Source organism: Nanorana parkeri, unplaced genomic scaffold (genome assembly GCF_000935625.1).
Source record: "Nanorana parkeri isolate BGI_ZX_2015 unplaced genomic scaffold, ASM93562v1 scaffold780, whole genome shotgun sequence".
Lineage (NCBI taxonomy): Eukaryota > Metazoa > Chordata > Amphibia > Anura > Dicroglossidae > Nanorana > Nanorana parkeri.
In genome coordinates, this window is record NW_017307048.1 from 534,088 (window position 1) to 543,010 (window position 8,923).

Here is an 8,923-nt window from a genome sequence, read left to right on the forward strand (position 1 = left end):
TTCTCACCCCCCCACAGAGAAACAGGACCGTAGGGTGCGAGATTGGGGGAGCCCAGCGCTCCCACCCCTGTGCACACCATCACCGGGGTGCAGGCGGGCTGGCAAGTTCAAACCAGCGGTGGACTGGGGGGGTTAGCCAAGGGTCCGTCCGGATCCGGGTCACTAGCAACGATATCAAGGCCCAGGTGTCAACGAAACAGTGGACTAGAAAAGGGGGGTTCAGGGCTCGCTCCAAGTCGGATCCGGGCGTGGAGAAGGCCTCCGATTAGGGCGTCTGCCACCACGCACAGGCACTGATGAGGACCTTGGCAGAGGGCCCGTCGAGGAAGAAGGCCCGTAGGGGAAGTCCAACCAGCTCGGAATTGCGTCGGCCTCTGCCTCAAGGAAAGCAAACAATTCAGGGAGTTGATCCGGGGCATGGAGGGCAAAAGAGGTGCCATTACGTTGCACCAGGAGATGAAAAGGGTGGCCCCAGCAGTATGTAGCACCCACCGCTCGGATCAAATCTAGGAGCGGCTTCAGAACCCGTCTCATCCGCAGCGTGTGGCGGGAAAGGTCCGGCATCACCTGAATTTGCGCTCCATCAAACTCCACCGGACCTCTGTTCCAGGCCGCCCGCAGCACAGATTCCTTGACGGTGAAGAAATGCACCCTGCAGAGGACGTCACGGGGAGTGCCGGTCGTCTGGGTACGGTAAGTTTGGATCCTGTGGACCCGGTCCAGTTCGAGCGGATCGGTGGGGGGTTTCTCCAGCTGAAGATTCAAGATCGCGGTCACGGTGGAGCGAAGGTCAGCCCCCGAGGACGCCTCCGGGATACCTTTCAGCCGCAAGTTGTTTCGGCGACTCCGGTGTTCCGCATCATCCTGGTGGAGGAATATGTAACATATGTAGCGCAATTGTCATTTTCGCGCGCTGGCGCATCCGACGCATATTTACGCTTATATGTGCGTAAACGAAGGGGGGGGAACTTAAACATTGAGGGGGTTACTTTTTTTATTTGTGACTGTTATTTTTTTAACTTTTTTTGTTTGTGACTTTTATTTTTTTAAACTTTTTTTATTTATATAGATTTTTTTTTTACACTTATTGTTATTGCTATTACATAGGGGGATACCATCCCCCTATATAATAGCACAGGTACACTGACAGGTCCTCTTTATGGAGACATTAGGGGTCTCTAGACCCCTAATGTCACCTGGAGACCCCAAAAGAAGCTGATGAAGCACAGATTTGCTTCATCAAAAAAATACGGTACAAACTACAGTGTAGACAAGCTGCGGTGCAGTGCGAAGTGGAAGGATGCAATTTTTTCGCTTTGCTTCGCATCGCTACGCCTGCAGTGTGTCACAGCCTTTAGAACCAATGTTGGGTTTCATTGCTATCTGGGGCTCCATTGGAGAGAATTCCTCTTTGTTTGGTGTTTTGTTCTGGTTCCAAGAGGTTCATCAGACAGGAAGTGAGGGAAAATCTGCAACAAGGACAGCAATAAAAATCTGATAGGAGCCCCAGCCTCTCCTGTTTTCTGACACATGATAGTTGTGTGTGCCAGTAAACACCCCTTCCTTCCAGGAACTTTAACATCAAGCTCCTGCTGAGATTGTGATCCTTCTCATCACTAACTGCTTCATTGAATAAGAAATTTATTGAAAATTGAAAATATAAGTGACAACAGTAAAGTATGCTTTATAAGGGCCTACCTAAACATTCAATTGTATGTGTATCCAATCAGACAATAGCTTGTGCTACATAAAGTGTATCTGACCCCAATAGCAACAATTTACATTGCTGTCAGGGGGAAAAGGGCCCTCTTTAATTTGGTAGGCAGTATGAAAGGGGTCCCCTTACATTGGTTTAATTGGGAGAAGGACCACCTAACATTGGTGGTCTGGGGGGAAGGGGTCCCCTTACATTAGTGTCAGTGAGAGAAGGGCTACTTTAATTGGTGTAATTGGGCCTCTCATATCAGCAGTCAGTGAAGGAGCCTCCTTACATGGTTAGTAGAACTTTTTCACTTACATTGGTGTCAGTGAAGAATCTCCCACTTGAATTGGTGGTCATTGGAGAAAATGCCCCCTTAGTGATTGTTGTCTCTAGAGACGTGTCCCTTTACGTTGGTGCCAGTAGGAGAACTGCCCTTTTGCATTGGTGATCATTGGCAGAAGTATTCCCTTACATTATTGTGAGTAGGAGAAGGGCTCCCTTATAATGGAGTCAATGAGAGAAGGGCCACTTTACATTGTTGTTAGTTGGAGAAGTGTATACCTGTGGGCCAAGGGCCCCTTTACATTGGTGTCAGTAAAAAAGAGCCCCCTTACATTACACAGCTGGTAAATTATATTGGTCTGAAAGAGTATCCAGCCTGTTTCCCTGCTTTGGTTATGTTTGTTTTTTGCCTGCCTCAGTAGTAGCAGCCTTGTTGTATCATAACAGAGTATTTACACCGTTTTACACCTCCCGCCATATTCTTGGACAATCAACCTCTGCACACATTACATGACATCATGATGATTGGATTAGGGTGACTGAGGTGCTCATGTGGCTACAGAGACTGGAGTTTGTTCCCAACACTCATTTTGAGAAAGTCACTTTGATGAGGGTGAAGCATCTTCAAAGTTACAAACAAGTCCAGATGAATGTGACTTACTACTACTCGCTGTGTCCAATGTTTCCTCAATGGCCATGACAGCACAAGGTAGGTGAGACCCTTATTATACATGCTACTAGGGAGCACTACCTGTGCCAGGATCCTGCACTCTAAACAAGATGGCAGTTGTATTATCTTTCAAAATTATAATGTTTTGATTTGTTTCTCTCTTTGTTTTTTTTTTACAGACAATGTAGATATGATCTCTAAATCCTGTGCATACAGCAAGGAATGTAACAAGGAGTTTTCTTTCCTTGGCGTGTCTGTTAAGATAAACTGTTGCGACACAGATCTCTGCAACCCTGGCACAACTACCTCGAACTCTGCCTTCAACACCGTGATGTCCCTGGGCACCGCTGTCCTCCTGCCTCTGGTGTCTCTCTACCTCTCTCAGTTCTGACCTGGTCCTGCACATAAAACAGCCTTCAAATGACCAGGGCTGCAACTAAAAGATACATAACCTTTGTGGCCCTCTTGTCTTGAATTGTATTGTATCTGCACTGTCTCCCGTTATATTGCAAAGCATTGTGCAAACCGACGGCACCGTACAAATCCTGAATAAAAATAATAATAACCTTCCTGTTTTGTACCTCTGGGCAAACTGTTGATATCCAGCGGTAATAGAGCGTACTGAGAACTGTAAATCCACAACCAGAGGAGGTCCACGGCCTGTCTATGGCCAGGCTTTTATCATTTACTGTTGCTGCCACAACCTGTCTGCTTTCGATCTGTTGTAATTTGCTGGAATACCAACAATTAGCATTTGTGTTGTTTTTTTCACTAGTTGTTAACATTAAAAAATAAAGCTTGTTGCATTTGTTTTAGTTTAATAGGTCTTATTGGATACTTTTAAAGAGATCCTGTCACCAACCTAAAACATACGAGGGGACAAAACGTGCCGAGGGGACAAGGGCCTCTTCCCCACAACCCCTGGTGCATTGGTTGTGGGGGTCTGTGGGCAGGGGGGCTCATTTGCACCCAGATGCTGCCCCCCTTGTGAATGAGTAAGGGGTACTTGTACCCTTACTCATTCACTAAAGGGTTAAAAGTCAATGTAAATAAACACACCACACTTTTGAAAAAATCCTTTAATAAAAAAATAAAAAAAAGAATTTTGACAATTCCTTAGTTAAAAAATAAAAAAATCCAAAATTTGATCCACCGGCGTAATCCTAAGGTAAATCACGGCATCCAGCGATGCCCGCCGACCCGACCGCACGCGACAAACTCCTGCTGCAAAAAAGCAATCTGAAAGATGCCGGGAAAATATATACAATTGGGCGGAGCTAGAAGTGGCATCACCGTTAGCTCCGCCCAACTGTTTACATTTGTCTGCACCTGTCACATCCCGCACCGACCAAATAAAAAAATGGGCGGAGTCGGCCGTGATGTCACGACCAGCTCAGTCCATTGTTGTCATTCAGTGACAGCGCAGTGTACTCAAATGACCTGAGGACTCTGGGCTGTCATTGAATGACAACAACTGGGTGGAGACAGCCATGACAGGTAGGTAGAGGCGGAGAGGAGGCTGAAAAAAGGGAGAGCGGGAGGGGAGGCCAACTCACTGTATCATGGGCCTCTGGGTTGAACTTGCACCCTGGGCCAAAAGTTGCCAGTCTGCCCCTGACCTGCCCCCACCGACAGGTGGAGGGGAGCAGGGCTGCCAAGGTTGGGGGGCCCGCTGACAGGTGAGGAGGTGGACGTGGAGGAGGCCGGGCACCAAAAGCGCCGGTACAAAGGTGGAGGAGGCTGGGGCCCAACAGCATAAGCAGGTTAGAGGAGCTGCTTGACCAGCACACTTGAGACCCTGCAGAGCCCCCCATAGAGAGTCTCAGATAAACTGTGCAGGATCTATGGTGGGCTCTGCAGGGTCACTCTCAGATGGGCTGTGGGGGGTCCCAGGTGGGCTCTGCCGGGCTTCAGGTGGGTGCAGACTCCAGTGCATTACTGAGTCCTGAGTCCAGTTAATAAGTCCTGAGTCCAGTGCGTTACTAAGTCCTGAGTCCAGTGCGTTACTAAGTCCTGAGGCCAGCGCGTTACTAAGTCCTGAGGCCAGCGCGTTACTAAGTCCTGAGTCCAGTGCGTTACTAAGTCCAGAGTCCAGCGCGTTACTAAGTCCAGAGTCCAGCACGTTACTAAGTCCAGAGTCCAGTGCATTACTAAGTCCAGAGTCTAGTGCGTTACTAAGTCATGAGTCCAGTGCGTTACCAAGTTCTGAGTCTAGCGCGTTACTAAGTACAGAATCCAGCGCGTTACTAAGTCCTGAGTCCAGTGCATTACTAAGTCCAGAGTCCAGTGCCTTACTAAGTCCTCAGTCCAGTGCGTTACTAAGTCATGAGTCCAGTGCGTTACCAAGTTCTGAGTCTAACGCGTTACTAAGTACAGAATCCAGCGTGTTACTAAGTCCTGAGTCCAGTGCATTACTGAGTCCAGAGTCCAGTGCGTTACTAAGTCCTCAGTCCAGTGCGTTACTAAGTCCAGAGTCCAGTGCCTTACTAAGTCCAGAGTCCAGTGCGTTACTAAGTCCAGAGTCCAGTGCCTTACTAAGTCCTCAGTCCAGTGCGTTACTAAGTCCAGAGTCCAGTGCATTACTAAGTCCAGTGTGCAGTGCGTTACTAAGTCCTGAGTCCAGTGCGTTACCAAGTTAATAATATTCAGATAGAGCTTGTGACGATAAGGGGGTCTGAGTCTGAATATTAAACATAGAATTTGTTTGTTCCCCAGTTCAAAGCACCTGCAGGCCTTCATTTAGTGAAGTGACAGGCCCCCACCACATTCCAACATAGCTCTGCTAAGCCTTTTATGGCTGTCATAATTAATGGCATGGCACTAGGCCCTCCATATATTACTGAGTGGACATCTTATATCAACAATCAGGTCTGGAGAGGGGTGACCCAGGTGACCCCCGCATTCTTTCTTAAAGTCATAAAACCTGAGGTTGAAAATCAAGTTACATTTTTTATTAATTTGGAATTTGGGCGGTGATAGGTAAAATAAAGGTTCATCCTCCGCCTGCGTTCCCGCCCAGCCCGGCCTAGGGGCCGGCTTCGGGACACCCCTAAGAGGGGCTTATAAAATACTGTGTTGGCAACTAGAGTGGCTCTTGTTTTAAAACATCATCGAGGAACTAGAAGTCTGAACATCGCAGAAGAGTTCCCCTTTAATCTTTGGACATTATCTGCTGGAAGTCTGCTTGAAGAAGAGCCTGGCAGACTTCCACTTGGCTTCTTGGACTCTGAACTCTGTCAGAACTCACAATTTCAGGACTGTTGAGTATTCTTCTTTTATTCCCTTTTATTTTGCTGTTGTATATATATTGTGTCTCTTTTTATTAAATCTTTTTCTGTATATTTTCTGCACCGTTTCTTTTATTAAAGGACGATATTAAAAATCGTTAAGCTTATCTCTACGCTCTAAATACGAACTTAAAGTGTCCTTGCCTCTTTGAAGAGCGCTACTGTATAGTGAATCCTGTCATATTCCTGTCTGAGAGGACAGCGGCATCACAGGCATTGTGTAAGTGTTTTGAATAGTCGCAGCATTTTGCTGGGCACGGTTTGTGTTCCGAAACCCAACCCTGGTGACGATCGCTCTCAGTCTGCTGGCCTGAGATTGTGTCCTGCGAGCTGGGAAATCTCTGCGCAGGGTGAGGCTGAGAGTGCTATCTTCACATCCTTGTGACGCTCACGCTCGTTTCAGACTTGTGTATGGTCACGTGGGATTGATGTACAGCGGGTCTGGGCCGGGCGTACGTCACATATTGGTGGCAGCGTGGTGGGATAGTTCTGTTTAGAGCATTTAGTGTAGCGTTAGAGTTTAACCCTACACTAAAGGATTGTAACCTTTTTGCAACAGTCTTTAGAGATAAGCCGGTGCATAGTTTTGTAATTAAGAGACATATAGCAACAGTTCCCCCCCATCTTTTGTTTTTCTGTCCTATCTTTTATTTGGAAAACATGCCTGGTCTGGCAGAGTACAAGAAAATGAACAAAGATGATCTGACTATTGTGTGTCAAGCAAGGAACATGGACACGTACAATAAATCACGGGAGGACATGATTCGTGACCTGCATGAGGCGGATATCCAGGCAAAGCAGATCCTGGAGAGACCGGAGGAAGAGGTCTCAGCCTCAGAGCAGCAGGGTTCAGGTACAGCCCCGAGGGGAGAGAGTACAGAGACTGAACCAGAGGTCATGGTGAATATCATCTCCAATCCATCGAGTGATCCGTCCAGTAAAGGAAGAGGTCTCAGCCTCAGAGCAGCAGGGTTCAGGTACAGCCCCGAGGGGAGAGAGTACGGAGACTGAACCAGAGGTCATTGCGAATATCATCTCCAACCCACCGAGTGATCCGGCCAGTAACCGAAGGCCTGTACCCAGCGGAGACTCTCCTCAACGGCAAGAAGTTCTGCAGAGGTTAATGGGCGCAGACCCTGTAATGTACCTGCAGTTTCTGGAGCGTCAGGCTGAGAGAGAGAGGCGGCTGAGAGGGATTCGGCCCGAAGACATGAATTGGAGATGGCTAAGCTCCAGTATCAGAGACAGGGACCGAACCTCAGTTCCCTAGAGCACAGGGAAGTACCTTTGGCTGTGAGCCCTACAGCCAAATTTCCAGTTATGGACAAGGACAGTGATATTGATACCTACCTGCTATCCTTTGAGAAGATATGCAGGCAATATCACTTGCCTCAGAACCAATGGCCCAAATACTTGACCCAAGGACTGAGGGGGAAAGCTTTGGATGCTTATGTGGAAATGCCATATGAGCAGGACAACGATTACAAAGCTTTAAAGGAAGCAATCGTGAGGAAGTACCAGCTGACACCAGAGGTGTATCGCAGACGGTTCAGATCCCTGCAAAAGGTGCCTACAGACTCTTTTCTGGATGTGGTAAGTCGCTTACGTACCACATTCCGGCAGTGGACCCAGGGACTGAAGAAAGTGTCTTACGAAGCCCTGGAGGACCTGATGATCCAGGATCAGCTCCTGCGCATCTGCCCCACAGAAATTAGGCAGTTTGTGCTGGAGCGAAAGCCAGAGTCTGCCACAGAGACAGCTGAACTCGCAGATACCTATACCAACACTCGGGTATCTGACCATCGCCGAGCTCCCCCTAGTGGCTGGAAAGGAGGGAAATCGCTAACGGCAACACCTGCTACAGTGGTGAGTCAGCCTTTCCACAAACCAGCATCTGGAATGTCGGGTGCCAAGCCAGTGTCCGTGGACATGCGCAAGTGTTACAACTGCGGCAAGTCTGGACAACTCAGGCACCAGTGTCCTGAGCAGAAGAAGATGACATCACCTGGCCAGCCGGTCAGCACCCCTTCTTTGTTGTTTGTCAACGAGACGCCGGGAGGGAACCAGACCAACTTGCAGCCCGTTGTCATCGGTAACCGAACTGTGACTGGCTTCCGAGACACTGGAGCAGAGGTCACTCTAGTCCGTCCAGAGCTCATCGAAGACAAAGACCTCATCCCGGAAAAGTTTCTTACCCTCACCGGAGTTGGGGGCACTCGTTCCCAGGTGCCTCGGGCCCGTGTTTTCCTTGATTGGGGGGCGGGAAGCGGGATGAGAGAAGTGAGGGTCTCTGATGAAATTCCCACACCGGTTTTATTGCGTGCAGACTTGGGAACCCTGATTTCTTATTATGCACCTGCAGAAGACACCCCGGATTCTTCCACCAAACTCTTTGGACACACCAAGGTACTGTGTACAGATGCAGGGTTAACATCTGGGCATTTTGGGGGTGAACAGAGAGGGGAGGAGGGTGGGGTGGAATTGGAAAGTTCTACACCTAGGGATGGTGTGGAGACGGTCACACAGAAACGTGTAGTAGATGCTTGTGTAACTGTTAATGCTGGAAATGTGAATAATACAATGGTCAATGTTCATTCTGGAAATGTTAACGTTAAATGTGATGACAATAACACATTACCAGTATTTGCTGTCACTCGTAGTGCTGCAAAGGTGGCGGAGGCACAGAGGCTGGCCAGGGCCGTAGAGAATTTTTTTCCCTGGGGGGGGGTTCAGCTTCCTCAAATTAGAGACTTTATCTAGCAGACACACCAAGGTTTGAAAAAAAAGCGACATCCATGGCCACTTCAGCCCCCCCCCCCCACACACACACACACACACACATTATATGGGGCTTCTCGGTCAGGAGTAAGGTGGGACTATTTGCCTGTGACTATTGGCCAGTGGGTCCCCGTGTGCCTTCCACTTTTCTAGGTGAGAGGCTCCTCAGCTTTCCCCCAGCACAGCACTGTCAGTTCTTGCACC

At 48.5% G+C, this 8,923-nt stretch overlaps 1 pseudogene; it reads left to right on the forward strand.

Moving 5' to 3' along the window:
* Positions 1 to 6,601: 6,601 nt before the first annotated feature.
* LOC108793755 overlaps positions 6,602 to 8,923 on the forward strand; it is a 10,126-nt pseudogene continuing 7,804 nt past the window's right edge.